A 20,744-nucleotide genomic window follows, 5' to 3' on the forward strand; every position below is an offset into this window, starting at 1 on the left:
GAGTGCTCTGTCAAGACAGAACAAACAAGTTTAATAGAGGAAAACCACCTTTACAAGCCTAGGGTAGGTATCAGCACATCAGCTGAATGGTTCTTTACATGAAACTCACAGCAGACACTGTTTAATAAATGAGAGCACATACCATTATGACTTTTTTATTTGGCAGGATACAAAGGTAAAAATATGCACTTCAAAGTCAAGCAAAATTCTTGTGAGGGAATAACATTGCATCACCACTAGGCTGTGATTTTTTTTTAAGAATGGCTCTTCTACAATGTATACAAGACCAAGCAGATGGACAGAGGTTGACATCTGATATCTGGCAGTATTTCATATGTACCATGCAATAGCATTTCAAATGTGCTTTGTGCTACCCTATTGTTAGTTAAAATACTAAAAAAAATGGTGAAAGTATTAGTTAAAAGACTGCAGAATTAGTAAAGATTGCCCACAGCTTGCCATGGTCTGCTCAGGAAAAAGAACCCCAAAATAAGGTTGTACAGCACCACTTCCAACGTTGTGGCAGGCACGAGGGCTCTAACATGGCCCTATTACTGATATGGGTTGGAGAACAGATCTAAGTGGAGAAGAATATCCTCATGAGCGGGGTCTAGAAAAATCATGAAAGGTGCAAAAGCAGATCTGATTACTTGTATGATGTGAATAATATGACATACCATCTTTGGACATAGTTCTATTTGAGCACCTTACATAAATAGAAATAGAAGCTCTAAATTCATTCAAACCATGAGAATCGTAGATGTGAAACGCAATGTTATGATGATGGAAAATGGTCAAACCAGAAGCATTGGTAGATTGTGTATGGTGTCTAAACTTAAATAAACACTGGATGCATCTTCACTTTGACAACATGTCCTCTCTTAGTACAATAACTACTTAAATAAATCACTACACTGTTAATCTTTCTTTTTATTATTTGTATTACACGTCCTGTGACCCATTCCATCCATTACCAGAGGAGATGTTAAAAAGTGATGCATTGCATTAAAATTTTATAGATTGATCTCCTTTCTTTTTTAGTATTAATTTTATTTCCCTACGCCAGCTATTCATTCCTTGTATATTTCCAGTATTTTCCCCTTATTAGAATATTGTGAAAGTGGACCTGTGGCAGCATTGAAACAAGAAGGTAATATGGTTTGAAGATGTTGTCTTGCAGTTTACAGTGAAGTTCTTCTCAACTATTTTCTTGATGACAACATGTATTTCACTTTTCTCCTAATAGACCAGAGTTTTCGAAATACTTGTGAAAACCTGCACTGTTGAATACCTGCGATAATTTACTTAGTCATAATGACCAACAGCATGTCTGATGGGTCATGTAATACCCTCTGTGTGTACACCATTAGATTACAGACTAAGCTACCGTAAAAAGGAATAAGGCATCAGGCCTTTTCCATCTATGTTGCAAGTGCCTGGAATATCCTTCAAGACCAACCAAACACTGCTCCAATTTAGGAACGAGTTGATAACGCTTCTCTTTAAAAGAAACTACAACACAGTGCATTAACAATCAACCATCTACCTCTCCTATCACTCCTTGACTTTATGCTTGTCTAGGCCCCTGTACAACTTCTCCTTTTGGCTAGGTTCACACCATAGAAATACAATATACATCAATGCATACAACAGCTCTACCTTTCTTCTCCCTCTACTTCACCTCTCCTGATATACAGTTCTCTTTATCACTCTCTTGTTCTCTGTCTCTTTCTCTTCCCCTCTCCTAACTCAATAAACTCAACTGTCACTGTCTACACAGAAAAGTGTACACATAGAAAGAGGAGAGAAGAGGTAAGAAAAATAATGAGAACATTATCAAATTTCATCCAAATTTTCCAATTTGCACTGGGAAATGTAAAACTGTTTTTTCTCAGGCACAATAAATCATCACTCAAAATGACACACCCATTGAGTGGCACAACAATATAAATTAAAGTACCTGTCAAGCAAAACAAAGTGTCACTCACAAATTTACTGTGAACCTTAAACATCAGTTCATAGCATGTATACACTATGCAACAATTTATGCAAATTAATCTTCTTGATAATTATTAACAGTTGTTGAAAAGTGGCAACTATGGTCAATATTACAATGGTAAAATTCATGCCTATGTTCACCAGTAAAGTCTAAATGTATTCCTTTTATGCCCAGCTTTATAGGTGATCATTTTAGGCATCTGACACAGTCAAGATTCAGAACAGTGTAATAGTCATCACATGAACATTTACTACACATGTGAGAAACCTTACTAATTTTGGCAATTCACAAACTACAAGTGTAAAGTTACTCAAAAGTGTAGAATGCCATGTCTTCAATCTGAAAAACATGGGGTGGAGCCACTTTTAGAAGTGTAAAGTTACTATTGCCAAAAAGGTACAGTAGTATGCCAGCACCACAAATGACCAACTACTGCAGCCAGAATGTTATTAAGCTTGAAAAAACGAGTACAAATATTTTATGATGAAAATTAATATAAAGCTTTTTGATTTATTTTTGTAAATGTACAAGATAAAACATGTTGCAGCACTGTCAACATAATTTTGATATTACATATTTAATCCTTTGTGCAATAATATCCTGCTGGGGTGAGACTATGTCCCCCAGCTGTCTACTAGTTTGCAGGGAGAGGAGGCATGCCACACCCAGAGTGCTTCACTGTGTTTTGATCTTCCTGTGGCGAGGGAGCTTTGGCTGTGCCATAATAATTCTGCTGGGGTGAGACAATTTCTCTGAGCTCTCTCCTAGTTTGCGAGGAGGAAGTGCATGCCATAGATAGCCAATAAAAGCTCTTTCATCTCCCTACAGCATAGGACGCACAGGGGACATCTACAGCAGGCCTGTCTATGGCAGTCCACGGCCAGAAATGTTTGGACTGGGCCACTTCTCTTGGTTATAGGATTGAATCCTAGCACATGGTGAGTTTCCATTAGCCAGGCCTGTGTGACCATGATCCTGACTTTCAGTGAGGTGTGTCTCTTCGTACTAACAAGAATTCTGAAAACCTTGCTGGGCCCAACCAGGTAAAATATGGGCAAACATAAGTTACCTGGGGTTTGAGACAATGCTAATGTTAAATCATCAGGGTGCACACTTGATTCTTCCGAGACTTGAGTTGTGTGGGTGGTTTCCTAAGAAATTGATCTTGCGGAGAGATACCTATCTTTAGTCATTGGGGAGGGTGCTAGCTGTCCTCTGGTGGGTGAGACTGGGCACCAATCATGCAGGGAGAATAGGGACTCCCTCACTCCTTGCTGTCTGTTGCCTAATGGATCAGAAATATTATTTCAATCATCATCTAATTGAATATCTAATGTCTCTTTTACTACTATTGCAAGTGACTATGGACCCTTGGCCTAAAGGAAATGCAGATCCAAACAAGTGGGAAAATCTATATCCCAAAGGAACCCAGGGAAAAACACCAGGGGCTACCATCCTGCAGTATGGCCTGCCACAACTATCTGTAAATGAAATATCATACGGGAGCTTCAAACATTGATTAAAATATACTCTGGACAAATTTAGATCAATTTTTGTTGTTTCTCTTACCCCACTGGTGGACAGGCTGCATAGCGTGGAAGGTGAAATATTGAAACTAACCAAGCTGCATACTAACTTGAAGGTTTAGTCTGATCCCAGTGTTTTGAATAACTCAGAAAGGTCTTCAGAGATGCCCACTGTCCCCAGTGTTCCCAACTTGATCAGACATCCAACCCATGGTGATATGGTTCTAACTGCTGCCAGCCCTCTATCTCAAAAGATGAGGGTATTCCGGTCTCTCTCAGTGGTGGAAGGGGCTTGCAGGGGATGGGGGTGAAGGGCTAAATTGCCTTACCCGATGATGCTATTAAGCCCTGGCTCAGACTATTACACGTGTAAATCTTCTACCCGCATTCTGTCCCTATGTAGCCATTATGAGAGGTGTACCATTGTTTAACTCCTATATGGAGGAATCCACACCCCTTGGTCAAATACAAAGTTTGCCACTGGTTGACCCAAAATTTAAATATTGAAATCATTGAATATAATGGCCTTCTGTTTGTGAGAAGGGTTGGGTGGGTTGGTCCATTGACTTAACATTGCAGGAGGATAAGGGGATGAGGATCTTAGCTTTAAATGGAAGACAATCCCTACTCTGACGCTTCAACTAATAACATTCAATTTGACCACATTAGTTGACTGACATTTACCAATCAATTACCTGGCCACTGATATCTTAGAGGCTATTTTAACCTTATACCTAGCTTCAAGAGCAATCATGCTAGATCTCTCTGGACTGATAAGAAGTGTAGATCCATGAATCATAGGCTTGGAGAAGCCCTTAATGCTTTTCCTAGGAACCATAAAAGCATTATCAATTCAAGGGTAGAATACAAAAAGGCAATCAAATAAACGATACTTGATTTAACAGAGGAAAGATGTGAATGCCTAGTTTCTACATGTAGAGCTAGAGACACAAAGGGGTTTTGGGAGACTGTCAATGGCAAACAGGTTCTTTGTCACTCAGATGGCCTATGCACTAATATTAACCCAGAAAGTTGGGTGACCTATTTTTTAGCAGATTTATTCATCAGGCCCTAGTTCCATGACAGAGGCCATAGAGGTGATCTCACAGTTTCCTCTAAAAATCGCCTTTGAAAATGAAGAAGTTATTACTGCTATTATGGCTATCCCATCTAACAAGGCTCCTGGGCCAGATGGGATCTGTATAAGGTGAATTTCCTGCTATTGGCCCCCCACATGTTTAAAATGCCGCTGCGTCTGTAAAAATCCCAGATTCATGTAAAAGTGCAACTATAGTTCCGGTATAAAAAAAAATAATAATCTTACAGGACCCCTGCTGCTACACACTGATTTTACTGCTAGACTCAGTAGTCAAGATTGTGGGGCATATCGTTCTGAACTGAATAGAGGCTTGGGCACGGCACAGTCACATCCTCTGTCCAGCAAAATATGGTTTCCGGAAAGGGTTGGGGATCACAGAACAATGTTTAAATCTCAACCTCATCATAGCTAAGGATGTCACTGTAAAGAATTGGGTACTTTACTTAGACTTTATAGATCTCAGCAGTGCATTTGGCCAGGCTAAACAGTCCAAGTTGAGGAATATCTTATCCTGCATCGGTATGTTTTCTTCTCTGATTATTTTTTACAGGACCTGCATTTGGGGATCAGTGTTTTCATCAGATATGCACTGAAGGGAAATGCACTCAATCTTTTGGTCTTTCTCAAGAACTCCGACAAGGGTATGTCATGAAATAACCTTTATTTTTGTTATACATTAATGGCCTTAATGTATTTTTTTTTCCAATATGAAAGATATGCCTAAAAGCAAATCTCCTTTTATCCTGGCTCTTCTTTATGCCGACAAAGCAGTCTTGCTCTCCCATAACCCCATTGGCCTTAGCTGTCTTTTAGACACCTTTGTCAGGTTTATGGACGGCCTAGATTTAGATACCAACATTGTTAATACACACTATATGGCATGTGGGTGGCAAACTTGCAAAATTAGGCCAATCTTGATTAAGGGAAAAATAACTGGGAGGGTCAGTGAGTTTCCCTATCCGGGCATCACATTTGACACCCAGAATTTCTGGACATCTTGCCTTTCTAACTATGCACTTTAACCAATCATGTGGATCACTGTTTAGGATTGCTGCTAGTCTTGGAAGACAATTTATCTTACACATGTTTGAAGAATATACATTGAAATCCCTTCCTGTTTTGACCAATTGGGCAGCCATATGGGGATACTGTGATTGTACAAAATTACAACAAAAAGAGAATCATTTCTGCAAAAGGCTGTTATGATTGGGCACAGTTAGCTCTAATGTTTTTGTTAAAAAATAATTGAATCAAACATATGCTGAATATTAAATTAAACTTGCCCCACTCCTTTTATGGATGTCGGTTTGGAGCAATGAGCATGCTGCATTTAATCGTGATGTGATCAATGATTGTCTAAAAGTGAGCATGACCAAAAGATCCCTTGACTAGGCTATACATGAAGAACTGAATCTCTGGGCAACCTAAGTAGTATATTTTCCTTCAACTGTTGAGTAAGGGTGAGCGCGCAAAGTTTAAATAGTTATTTATTAAACTCCCGTCAGATGAGAGAGTGGGGCTCTGTGAAAACCAACATTGAGAGAATATCAAAACTAGTGAAGGGCCTGAGCCGTTTCTTTCTCTTGTGAGGAATCAATAGGAAAGGTCCCTTCTAACTAAGATCCGGATAGGTTCAGTTGGAACTCATCCTTTTTTCCCAGCTGGTCAATTTGACCTGAACTCTATACTGTCTTGCTCATGTGATAGTATTACCTTCCAGAAAATAGAGCACTTTACCACTTTTTTCTTATTTTATGATCCATATCGACAGAGATACCTAGTGCCCATCCTTGGAACCTGACAAGACCTCCAATACTGACCAGCCTATTTTTATCTCCGAATTCTTTCTGAGCTGGCTGCATGTTATGCTGTGGGAGCTTTTTTTCAAAACAGAAGGTAATGGCGAAAAACTGCAAGTTTATTAGCTTACATTGATTTTAATGAAGATGGTTGCATCTGATGATTTTTTTAGTGGTTAGTAATGATGCTTTAATGACTCTCTATTTTGTTATTATGTTCTTACATATTCCTCCTATGCTCTTTTTAACACTGTTATTTACTGTTACCCACTGTTATTTGTATGTTTGACTCTTTTATGAGATTTACAAAGGCAAAGAAAGATGTATTTAATTAAATTAAATGGGAACTATTCTGAAGTTTAAACTACAAAATATTTCCCACATGAAATAAATATGTATTTTAATTATGTACTAATAATTATACAATGTGACTTATATAAATAAATTAAAAGTAAATTACTTATATTTTAATAAAAATACTGTTACATTAGTTTTTTATTCCAAAATAGGTATTACAAGAAGTTAAAGCAATATATAAATGTGTTTTGTATGCAGACATTAAATTATATTGATTTATGTTTTATAATGGGAGAGTGTTGCAGCGCCAGTGCTTGGACATGGTTGGTAATGGGCTTATTTCAGCTGTGACCTTGAGTTCCCTTAAGAATATATTCAAAAATTTGGGTAAAGATAGTTATGCCCTGCACAAACTCTAACTAACTAGTGCCCAACCAGGTCGGTATCTGGTACTCAATAAATTCTAACTTGTAGGGAGCTGTTGAATGAATAGACATATAATTGACATGAATTGCCTTTATTTACAATTTTTTTCTCAGAAAAACTTTTCAATGTCACATTTCTGAACAATATTGATATGTCTTTGAGATCACATTTCTGTTCAATTTTGCTCTTCTTGCAATTGAAGGTTTTTGACATTTAGCTCCAAATCTAGAAAGGTGATTATGGATGTAATGTATTCTGAGGACAGTTCAATATTAACTGTATTAGAATTCAAATAATTGAGAACATGAGCTGTTCTCCGGACCCATTCCACACAGTCCCTATGAGTTCCAAGGAGCAGCTCCTGTCCTACCATAAATATTTGGAATTCTAATACCGGGGAAATTGCTCTAATATAGATGATTAGAAGGGAGAGGAGCTGAAATCCCTAGAAAGACAAACAGCACAATGCAATCACCTTAACATGTTGATAAAATCAAATAATAGAAGTCAAAAAATACCAAGGGAAACGCCACTGAAGACATATTTTTTTTTAAAAAGCTCAACTAACGGAAAGCAAGTGAGATTTGTTACGACATTCTGCGCAGAGAATGGAACATTACACAATATCCTTAGAAAATATTGTGGTATCTGGAAGGTAGAGAAGGATTTGAAAGATACAATTAGTCAGCGCCCCATGATAGCATTCAGGAAAGCAGAAAAGCTGAAGAATATTTTTGGTCCCGGTGACATTCATGGGTTTATTCCCAGACATACAGGAATCTGGTTAAAACAACAACCTGGAGATTGCGTTCGCCGTAATAACTGTGTGTGTTGTTAATTCATACTGACAAAAGTGAAGAATTTACAAATCATGACAAGAGTAAACATTTCAGCATAAAATATTTTATCAACTGTAACACAACTTTCTGAGTCTATTTGATAACCTGTTAGTGTGACAAACACTGTGTGGGTTCGACAATCGGTCACCTAAAGAAAAGATTCAAGGAACATATAAATGCTATAAGAAAATGTGAAGAAAAGTTGCCTCTAGAAAAACACTTTGTAAAATGTCATGCTGAGAGTGATATATCTAGAATTTCCATAATAGCTATTGTGCAAATTAAGATACATCGCAGAGGAGGTGACAGAAAACACCAGCCGTATTTAAAAGAGACCTGGTGGATAGAGACACTACCCACATTAGAAGCAGGTCTTAATTTGGACAGAGAATATCATAATACACTTCAGACTACTCAGTTGAGGATGCCTGTTTTTTTTTAGTTAGACACAGTGTGCTAACTCCTCCTCCCCTCTGTTATCTGTTCCTCCCCCCAACTCTACTATCATTTTCTTCGTCTTTCATTTTCCCATTTTCTTCCCTTTGTCCTATTCCAATTTCCTTTTTGTTTCTTCTTTTTTCATTTCTTCTTTACCCGTTATCTCTTCTCTTTAAATTTAAAATACATCAATATATGATTAAGTAGAAATACGATTGTGTTTTGAAAAGGTATTCATGAATAGGAGTAGGGTCTCAGCGTCTCAATGATGACGGATACATTTTGCTGCTTAGCAATCTGAGTGGAATTGTATAATGGCAAAGTCTTGGCTAGGCTAAACGCAGTGAGATACATGTGTATTGACTTTCTGGAATTTCGTATAATTGTTTTTCTCCAGACGTCTCCTAAGAGTAATGAATCTTGAATTTTGTGCGAGTTGCTTGATTTATAAGGTTCAGCATAAAGGCTTCGATTAAGATGGCAAAAATTAAGCGCATGGGTTCCATCCCTCAATGGGAGCATGGTGGAATTGTTTATTGATTTTTGGGTGTTTCTGTTTACCTAAAGTGTGTAAGCATGTCTATTGTCCTAGGAACCACTTTATGCTTACTATAATCAAGATGTGGTATTTATGAGGTAGTCATCTGCATTGTAAAAGTTGTTTTTTCTCTATGTCCATTGTTGAAATCAATCAGCTCAAAGGTTTATGAGGCGACTTTTGCGAGGGATCAAAATCAGGGTGCAAACATGTAGATTATGGGTAGTTCAAGTGAAATGAAGCTATTTTAAAATTCTCTTTTTTCCTTTTCCTTTTTCTCCCTTCTTAACAAAAGACGACATGAACAGTTTGATTTTGAGGATCTTTATCAGCATATTTTGGATGTTACTAGTTTTTACTTCAAAAAGATATTCTCAATTAAATTTTTCTCTGGTAGTCATCTGCATTGTAAAAGTGTTTATTCTCCACGTCTATCATTAAAATGAATCAGTTCAAAGGTTTACGATGATGCAACTTTTCCAAGAGTTGCAAAGGTTCGAATCCAGAGTGCAAACATTTAGGTTATGTGTAGGTCAAGTGAAATGTTTAAATGTTTTGTGTTTAGGCTGTTCTGCTCAGGTCAGCTGCTACATAGAGAAATGTGCAAAGTTCTGATCTTGGTTCTCCTACAGTCATATCAGACGGAATGCCTGTCCCTTTCAAGTCTGCAGAATTTTTGAGGCTGCAAGAAAATTAGTATGCCATTAGTAAAGGGCATTTTCTACAATAGAGGTAGCCCCTTGACTATCTTCTCACCAGTTTGCATCACGCATGCTTAGGAAGGCCATATTTCTAATGCTCTTGGTCCACAATTATGACAACACCTAGGAAAGAAGTAGGATTGTCCATTGATATAGGAAAAATAACAATTGATGGACAGAATGCAGAACAATGTCATGCATTCACCCAAGGACAGAGATCTGGGCCTAAATCAATTGATTGTTTGCTCACCATGCCATTCCAGTTTGAACCCAGCCAAATGCAAATCATTCTTGACCCTGAACCCAAATTTGGCCAGTCCATCCTGAACTTCCAGGCCAAGTCCTTCCTGGGCTGGAACCAAGCATCCTAGGACCGGTTTTGGGGTTTCACCCTTCATCAGCCAGGATAGCTTCACTCTAGTTGCATGGAGAGCACAGAACCCACATCTGGGCATACCCTTCCCACTCGGGGAGACAAATACAAAAAGAACAATTGATGAACAGAATGCAGAACAATGTCATACATTCACACCAGTACAGACATCTGGGCCTAAATACATTGTCTTTTTGCTCACCATGCCATTCCAGTTTGAACCCAGCCATATGCAAATCTGTCTTGACCATGTGCCCAATGCGAACAGTCCAGCCCAAACTGCCAGGCCAAGTCCTCCAGGACTGGAACCAAGCATCCTAGGACCGGTTTTGGAGTTTCTCCCCTCATCAGCCAGTAGCTTGAGTCCAGTTGCATGGAGAGCACGGGACCCTTGTCTGGGCATACCCGTCCCACTCGGGGTGGCAAATGCAAAAATAACAATTGATGGACAGAATGCAGAACAATGTAATACATTCACCCCAGTACAGAGATATGGGCCTAAATCCATTGTTTTGTTGCTCACTATACCATTCCAGTTTGAATCCAGCCATATGCAAATCATTCTTGACCCTGTGCCCAATGGGAACAGTCCAGCCCGAACTGCCAGGCCAAGTCCTCCCTGGACTGGAACCAAGCATGACGAAATGAGCTAAAGAATGATGACAGATTAAACCCAGATCTGTGACTGGGGGTGAGTGTCTGAAAAGTTTCAGCGCTCCGTCCATCATCTTCTTGTGTTTGCTTTATTCGCCCTAAGTTGGCAGGATATGCCCAGACGTGTTTTCCCTTGCTCACTTTGCCACTGGAGACAAGCTAGCCTGGCTGATGATGAGTGTTACCCAGAAACCGGTCCCAGGATGCTTGTTTCCGTTTCAGGGAAGACCTGGCTTGGCACATAGGTGGATGTGAACTTAGATGGCGAAGTGAGATACAGAATGATGCTGGATTCAACCCAGATCTGGGACTGTTGGGGGAGTGTCTGAAATGTTTTAATACTGCGTCCATCATCTCCTTTTGTTTACATTGTTATAGGAAGCCACTTTCTTAAACTGAGCCAATCCAAAAATCTCCCAAGTCCTGGATTTCATGGAGGTGGCAATGATGAGACGGTTGTCCTTGATATGGGGTCTGGTGTGGTCACCAGCTTCTTTAGAACCTCATGATACTCCTTTCAGATTTATGAAAAATCTATAGGTCTATTTTGATGAGCACATTTCCCTAAATAGACAGATTTCGACATTTGCTTCCACTTCTTTCTCCCATCTCAATGTCTTGCAGCAAGTCTTCTAGTCTGTTCATGAACAATTACACTACAACATCATTCAGGCTCTTATTGGCTCTCACTTAGATCATGCCACCATTTTATATTTAGGCAGAAACATGGTTCCCAAGTTTAAAAGTCGGCCACTCCAGGCATTATTGCTCTTTTTTGCAATTTTTTATTCTCGAACAGTAGTTGGGCTTTTTTTGGAAGTATACTGGTTTGGTTTTGGGCTTCCTTTTAGGGAGATCAGGCTTGATTTGTTTTGCACAGATAACAGTGATATTTCACCCCAAACATTGCATTGTTTATATTTGATTTGTATGTGTGTTTATCCCTTTATGATGTCCCTGCATCCATCAGATTGTCGGATTTTGTAGAGCTGTGGGAGTGGCCTTGTACTCAACACAAACCCCAGATGTTTTCTTCTCATTCCCCAAACCCCTCTCGCTTTGCAGCTGAGATTTCTGGGCAGCTGTTGTTTTCTCTGCAGCCTTAAAGAGCGCGTATTTTCTCAAACTGCTTTCTCCTTGTAAAATCAGCACGCAGCACAGCCTTACTGAGAAATAATTGCTAATTCCAAACACAACCCACTTTTGGGGACTATATGGCATGTAGGGGACGAAAGATGTGACTCGTAAGGCTGCATAATACATAATTTGTGTGCACCGTGCTTCTGTTTGCATATAGTCACTAAACAAATGTATTTTTATTGCATGACTTTTCTTTTAGAAGTCTTGCAGGCCCGCGTTGCAGCACGTATGCGCTGCTCGCTCTGCGAGGCTTTTTGTAATCGAGGAGATTTCAGAAGTGGAGTTGAAGCCCTGCCCATCATTTTCTTTGGCTGGCGTCATTGTTTATGCTAAACGTTTCGACCCTCTATCAGTACGGGGTCTCCTCAGGACTAGTGATGCAGGGACATCTGGATTGCTTAATGCGCAGCCTTGTGAACTAGTAATGTGCCACAAGTGAGAAGTGAAAGGGTATTACTCACAAGAGGACCCGTCCAGGTACTCAATGTGAGGAAAGGTTGGCAGTCAGGGGTACGGTTTGGCCGACCGGCTCTTTACATCAACTCGGTATAGCCATAGCAGTATGGTTAATCCATGGTAAGTTCTGGAAACAGTGACAATGCACTGTGTAGGTCTGGATGATATTCTGTGCACGAAGAATCACAGCATCTGTATTCTCAAGCTGCGTGAGTCAGCTTCAAGGATGGTACAAGGTCATTAGATAGGTACAAGGTGATAGAGGGTCGAAACACCGTCGACAAGCTGAAAGAGCGAACCCTTGCCCAGCGCATATTATTATATACAGTTGCTGTTTACAAAGAAATTATACAAGAATGGTCGCCTTTTAAGATTTATGGAAACCTTGTATATAAATATACACCCTGTCACTTACGATTAGGTTCCATTTTTCACTTTGGGACACAGTGCACAAATATCTGTTCTATTGTAAATTTAAACAATGTATATAATAAGTCTGTTGTGTTTATAAAACAAGTCATAATTGTACAAATGTGTTGGTGGTTCCTTGCCCTCTGACATTATTCTACCCTCTTTTTATTGCGAATGTGCAAATTATATTGCTTGAATCATTTTTTATGAGTCCACAGGAACCGTTGTTTCCCCTTATATAACCATTACCCTGGTTTCATTAGTGAGTAGGCTTCCCCTGTCCTTTCTCTTTTGACCAGGAAAATTTTACTGACCTGAGGCTGGGAGCAGCATGTTTGTGCAGGTAGGCCACGACGGCTGCTTGCACTTATAGCTTTCCCTCATCACCCGTGACGAGAGCGAAAGAAGAACCGGTTCCCGCAGGCCCATTGTTTCTGCATTAATATTGCATGTTGCTGAGCCTTTAATCCGTGGCACAGCTTGTCCTATACTTCTCACTGGCACATTCTGTCCTTAAGAACAACCATTAACAAGGACTGCAACCTCTACGTGTACATAATGCATGCAATTCGAATCACTGTTTTTTGGTGTAGGCTCGTAACCCCATTTGGTTACTCTCTGAATATTTACCGAACTCATCCTTACCAGCGGTAACTAGTCGCATCTGATAAGGTACCGACTGACAAATGGTCCTGTGCAGTTTACAACCTCAGCCAGACAGTCCTGGTTTCAAGTATGCAGCACACTGAATGCTGGGACATGTATGCGTATGTGCAGTGCTTAATTTGTGAAATCATGAGTACCGGGACCAACATTTTCCCTCAGAAGCCTGTGTCAGGCTCTCCCGAGTGTAGACGTTTGTCGAAAACCAAGAACGTCTAGTCTTCTTTTAACCTCATGCCCGTGAACTCACCATTCTCCACCACCTACTCTTTTACCTCACTTCTGCAGCTTCGGTTTAATCCCCACTTCCTGCCGTCATAACTTTTCTCATCTTTGGCTTTCTCCTCCTTGTTCCCCCTTTCTGCCTTTCTCTTTTGCTTTCGTTAAAGTCTGATGATGAAAATTGAGTTGAGTCCCCAAAATTGAGTGCCTATGAGCCCCGCATGCAGCCACCTGAGGCAGCGCTAACTTTACTTGTGTTGTTACACTGTCTGCTTTATTTAAACTTTAAGCATTACTTTCTTTAATGATCTAACCCCTATTCCACCCATGATATCACAGCAAGCTGCACACTTTTATATTATTAAACATGCACTTTTGTATTGCACTTCACACCACAGTGGCTGCCACACCTTTGGTTTATTTGCTGTGCTGTGTTTTTTATAAAAACTATTAATGCCATGACTCATCTAACGAAAGGAGGGAGGCCTCTATTAACGTGAAATTGAGGCATGGGGCACTTGTAAACAACATGCATTCGGAATGCAATAGGTCTCGCATTTGACCTATTGGTATTGCAGATTTTAAAACACAAAAATCATTTACAATGCCAATAGCTCAAAATCTCACATTGCAAATGCTTGTTATTAAGAGTAGCCAGACGCCCATAGGAGTACTGCTTCACAGACTTGCAAGAACATACTTGCATTACCAGTGTTCTGGTATCAAGTTCTAATTCCATGGGTCTTCGCTCGACTCTGACAGTTTCCTCTATAATACTTTTTCCAAACTCTGAACCTAGGATGCTCAAAACCTGTTGGCAACTTTCTGGAAATACTGATTGTTACACTGTGAAACATGCTTCCATGTTTTGAGAGAGAAACTGCTTTTGTGGATGAGGTTGGAATCGGCTGACCATGCTTACAATTTAAAGGGTATAAGGGGCACGTCAAATCAATTGAAAAACAAAACGGTGTATGCCACATTAGTTGAGCAAACTTAGAAAGCTGGTTAGCTTTTCATCTGCTTCTAACTTAATTAGTAACTGTCACAGGTATTTCAGACACCAAACATTCTTAGTGTCCCGGCTTTATGTATTCTGGGGTGGTTCTACCAGATTTGGTGGACATTGATTTGGTCGCTATTACTAGTGGACTGCCAAGCATTCATGATCAAGTAGTTTTGAGAAAGCTAGTTTACATCAACAAAGTGCTCTGTGCAATTTCTGAGAAGTGTTACTATTTAGGCTCCTTTTCAACCATGCAAGCTACTCACTCATTTAAGAGTTGAAGACAGATACCTTCTTATAGAGTTAGTGCAGAGCCTTTTGCCATATGTGAGAAGACTGGCCACCCAGAGACATCTCATAGTGATATTACTAATGTCTCTAATATGTTTCACAGTTCATTTAAAGGACCAATAATTATGATATTAAATAAGCACGATTTAATATGATATTGACAATTAACGTTTGGTTTCAGGTAATTGGAAATAAGTTGTTACATTTCAAATGGAGTTTTAAATTTGATATTCATTGTGTATCTGAAGATAAGCCATTGCTTGTTAGTGCAGGACAAAGTATTAAGGGCCTTATTTATGAAGGCCTTGTGCCATCAGTACGTCACTTTTTCAATTTTCAAAGTGAAGCACCGGTGGCGCAAGGCCTTCATAAATAAGGCCATAACAACCTAGGTGCGTCAGGATGTAACTGTATATGGAGAGTGTAACATGTCATCAGTTGGTGACCGATTCATCACCTTTGATTGAAAATTCCAAAAGTACAAACGTTAGCATGGTCCAAAGGGGATAATAACGTTTGTTTATAGCCAGATTGAGCTAGTCTAGCAGATTTTGCCAACAACACTCTCTAGCACCAATCATTTCACTTCTCATGCTTGAGAGTGTCTCTCTCTCTGATGAGTTTAGAGAGTACATTTCTTCAGACTACAGCATTATATACTACCATTCAATCATCCCACACGACAAGAGTAGCCTCAGATCTGGGGGCCTTCAGATCAAATGTGGATAAGAAAGCAAACCTTCTAGATCTGAGCAAGAGAATCAGTTTACGTAACTTGAAGACATAACTGTGTAAAATACAAATAATGTCATGCCATGAAAAGACTTCTGAGTTTTACAGGCACTTGAAATCAAAAAGATTGCATTTATTTAATAGTGCTGTTTTTATAGTTTTGTATTCAAGAAATTGCCTATGTCATACACAAAGTTGTGTCGTTGTCTTCCTTCTAAGGGCTGTCTTTTGAAAACATCTTTGAAGAGATGCTTTAGGTGAGAAGAGTTTCAGTAGTGTAAACTAAACCTTGGCATCCAGAAATGTCAGATATGATCTAATGCTCAGGTTTAGCATGCCAGATTTTTATCAGGTGCATGTATGCATTGCACACCTCAATTGCTTGTTCTTGACCAGCATGACTATTTGTTCTGTGATTTCTTAATTTTGTGACATCTTCCAGAAAATATTATTTTTGGAACTCAATGTTATTCCATTGTCAGAATTAAAAAGTCAATTACCTTCTCCATTGTGATCACCAATATTTATAATACTGTTCGGTATTAAGAGAAAAGTGGGATAAATGTGGTCGAGAAAACAGTTAAGAGAAGACTTTGCTTGTAAACAGTGAGATAACATCTATAAGCCATAAAACCTTCTTGCCTTCAGGATGCCACATTTAAACTTTTGTTATATTCCAAAGAGGTGAAAAACTGGATATATACAGGAGATAAAGGGATATGATATGATGAATGAGTAGAGAGTAAAGGTAAATACCATGAAAAATGAAAAGGAAAGTTGATCAATCTATAGACTTTTAATGCAATGCATCACTTGATTACATTTCCTCTGCAAAATGAATGGAATGGGTCATGGGAAGTTGTAATAGAAATTACAAAAGAAAGAGTCTCAAAGCCTTAATTTATTTGAAGTAGGCAGTGCGCATTTGTCCAATTAGGAGATATTGTTTCTAACTTCTTTATTTATTTCTCAGCGAGGACATGGTGTTAAAATGAAGATGTATCATGTGCTGACTGAGGGTTGGAAACAGTAACCTACAAATGCTTCAGGTTTGACCACTTTCATCTACAGTTCTCATGGGCTCATTGAATTTAGAGCTCATATTCCCATTTATGTAAGCCGCTCTTATGCCCAAAGATGTCATTTTTTATTATTCACATCATACAACTAATCAGATCTATTTTTGCACCTTTCAAGGTTTTTTCACACCTTGTTCATGAGGATAGCTGACTTCACTTAGATCTTTCCTCCAACACCTATCAATAATCTCTGTTAGAGCCATTATGCCTGCATTTAAGAACAGTGAAGCAACAAATTACAGCCACAGTGTTGGAAGTGGTGCCGCATAGCCACATGATTTTGTGGGTGACTTTTTTGGGCCAAATCATGGCAAGCCACAAGCAATATTTTACAATTTTGTTTACCAATTTAATTAACACTAAGATAGCACAACAGACTTTTAAAATGGATTACAGACATCTGATATAAGAGAATTGTCAGCCACTGTCCACCATCTTGGTATTGTTACCCTCTTGCAGAAGAGTCTCTTCTAAAAAAAGATCAACAGCCTATTGTCGATGCTATTTACTTCAAGCAACAATGCTTTGCTTGTCTTTCTTGGAATAGCAGATATTCCGAATACATATGTTTACCTTCTTTTCCCGCCAAATAAAATAGAAAAATGGCTTTGTGCTCTCATTTATTAAACAGGGTCTGCTGTGAGTTAGTCAGCATGCTGTCCCACCTACATGCTAATGTGCTGATACCTACCCTAAGCTTGGTCTGAGCTCATCTAAGAGTTTTTTTTTTATATAAACCATTTAGGCTTGGTCTTGACAGAGCACTCTTTGGCCCAGATTTACAGAAGTGATTCACAATGCAGTGCAGCACCCAAATCTGCTGCACTGCAGTATGTGACAAGGGGAGAGCAGGCGAGTGACATATCTACAGAGATGTGGCACTCTTCTCCCCTCTTCCTAGTGATGCCTCCGAATTCTCCTTCTGATCACCATACATACACGTTTGTCCCATAGTGGAAGAGTGTGTACATCAGTCTAGCATAGGTTTTATACTGGAAGGGTTCCCTTCTTGAACAGAAAACTAGGACTACATATGTTTTGAAACATTTCCTACTTCGTATGTATGCTGTACAGTGCAGCACACATGCAAAGTTAGAAAAAAAGGAGAAATTAAAGATTTATTCTTTAAACATCTGCTTTCTTAGAGCAATATTTTTTGTTGCAAAACCATGTCAACTAATGCCAAGGGAAATGACTTTGCTTCAAAAACATGAGTGGTTGAATGGGAATGCCCATGTTCCACCCATGCAACACCCCTTGACACTAAATAACACAACACAGAAGGCAGCTCTGGTTTGACTTTCTTTTCCTTGCAAAGCAATGCAAATATTAATTTGTGTTGGTTTGTAAATCCTCAAAAAGCTTTTCATCAGGCTCGCACTGATTAAGTAATGCAAATCCAAGACAAACCCTCTCGAAATCTTGGCCCTAGACTATTGTGCCCCAAATGAAAAATTAGAGATCCAGCAGAAATTACTCATATTGCATATATCTGGGTCTGAACTGAGGTGACGAAGAGAGCTAAAGAATGATGATGGATTCAACCCAGATCCGTGACTGGGGATGAGTGTCGGAAAAGTTTCAGTGCTACGTCCATCATCTCATTGGGTTTGCTTTGTTCGCCCTAAGTTGGCAGGGTATGCCCAGACATGGGTCCCTTACTCACTTTGTTCTGAATTCAAGCTAGCCTGGCTAAAGAAGGATGTTACTCCGAATCTGGTCCCAGGATGCTGGTTTCCGGGTCAGGGAAGACCTGGCTTGGCAGTTCGGGCTGGACTGTTCCCATGGGGTACAGGGTCAAGAATGACTTGCATATAGCTGGGTCTGAACTGTTGTGGCAGAGTGAGCTAAAGAACAATGATGGATTCAACCCAGATCTGTGACTGGGGGTTTCTCATGGGCTCATTGAATTTAGAGATAATACTCCCATTTATGTAAGGTGCTCTAATGTTAGCATTGGCCAAAGATATTATTACAAATGATTTACATCATACAGCTAATTAGATCTATTTATGCACCTTTCCCGATTTTTCCACACCCTGTACATGAGTATATCTGTCTTCACTTAGATCTGCCCTCCAACACTTATCATCAAATGACAGCCAGTGTTCCAAGTGGTGCTGCATAGCAACATGATTTTTTGGGGGCTTTTTTTGGGCAGGTCATGGCAAACTGAATGCAATTTTTTACAATTTTGTTTTACCAATTTAATAACACTAGGTCAGCTTAACACACTTTTAAAATGAGTTGCAGACATCTCACATAATAAACTTGTCAGTTATTAAACAGTGTCTGGAGTTTAATGTAAGGCACCATTCTGTCTGAACTACTTTCTGATGTGCTGATACCTACCCTACGTTTTCTCTATTAATCATGTATTGTACTGTATTGTAATTGCCTGTATATAGTGCTTACTACCCCTGATAAGGCGTCAAAGCACTTTCTCTGCAAGTAGCATGCTACTCTGGAACCCATAAAGGATTAGTGGTGAAATAGTATTGTGAAATATGAAACCGATTTTAGTGGTGGATGTGTTAGTCAGTTATTTGGATTGAGAAAGACAGTGGAGGGATAGAAGAGCAAAAAAGGTTTGCATTTATATAGCACTTGCTACCCTGAATGCGGTGTTGAAGCGCTTTTTTGATGAGTAGCACGCTTCTTCGCAACCCATAAAGGATTAGTGGTGAATTCATATAGGGAAATATGAAATTAGTTTGAGTGGTGGATATGTTAGTCAGTTATTTGGATTGAAAAGGATAGTGGAGGGATAGAGAAAGGAAACAGGTTTGCATTTAAATAGCGCTTGCTACCCCTGATGGGGTATTGGAGTGCTTTTTCGGTGAGTAGCGCACTACTTTGGAACCTCTAAAGTATTAGTGGTAAATTAGTATAGTGAAATATGAAAATAATTTGACTGGTGTATATGTTACTTATTTTGATTGAGAAGGATAGTGGAGGGATAGAAGAGGTGTTTACTGGGGTCCCTAGAGCTTTTTGTCGTGATGTTACTGCACCTGTGTGTTCTGTCTTGAAAGAGCACTCTATAGCTTTTTTGCTAGAAAGGGTAAATAACTGGAGGGAAATAGCTCATATCTTCTTGTTGCACCAAATGCCCTCTGTTTTATGAAAGATGAGACCTTGCCTAATGTAAGAAGTATTCTTTGTTAAACCTGTCAATCCGGTTGACACAGTATGGTGTGGCAACTGATCTAGTGCAGAAGCAAGGTGCTAAAGTGTTCTAAAAAATGAAAGAAATGTTTGATCTTAGCAATAAAATTGTGTTATTCTTTAGGAGTTCTTAGAGGCCCTCAATTTCAGGAGCATGCTTCTTGTGTCTCAAAATCTACAGGGGGTGTGAGCACCGGCTCTACCATTAAATATCTTCTATAATAAAAAGGAGGAGACATCCTTGAGGCACTCTTGAGAGGCATTCAAGATCGATTCTGTGGGTAATATAGATTGCCTTGCAATTTAAATATCATTTTTGGTGGTTCTTAGTTTAGTTACCCTCCCTTTTGATGAGTGCAGATTTTACTTTGCAGTTGCACCTAATATTTTAGTAGAGAGATATATATGCCTCACTCATTTAGTGGTTTTGAGAGTTTTCCTCCTATATCAGTGTCCTGTACTAATATTTTGATCTGAAGTGTGCATTTGAGGATGTAATATGTATTATTCTAAGCATGGAAATATATAACCGTGTTTTTGGCCCACTGACTCATGCTCTCTTGGGATGGGTTTCCTGGTATAAGATACTTCCAGGCTAATGAAAAAGAGACCATATTCTTCAGACCTCTCTCTCAAGCAGCTTGGACTTAGTTTTTATCTATAGCTACTAATTTATGTAAGTAGAATGAGAAAGGATTATGGAAATGACCAGACTAACTCACTGGGACAGGTGTACTGGTCTAATAATAATCCTTTTTCACTGAGAGTACGTTTAAAGTTTGAGGCATTTTTGTGCATAATGGCTGCACATAAAATAATTTATCATTGAGTGGACACTTGAATACCAAGAAGACAACTCGACACATTAGCTTAGATAATAATAACAT

Source organism: Triturus cristatus, chromosome 8 (assembly GCF_964204655.1).
Source record: "Triturus cristatus chromosome 8, aTriCri1.1, whole genome shotgun sequence".
In the NCBI taxonomy this organism is placed as follows: Eukaryota; Metazoa; Chordata; class Amphibia; order Caudata; family Salamandridae; genus Triturus; species Triturus cristatus.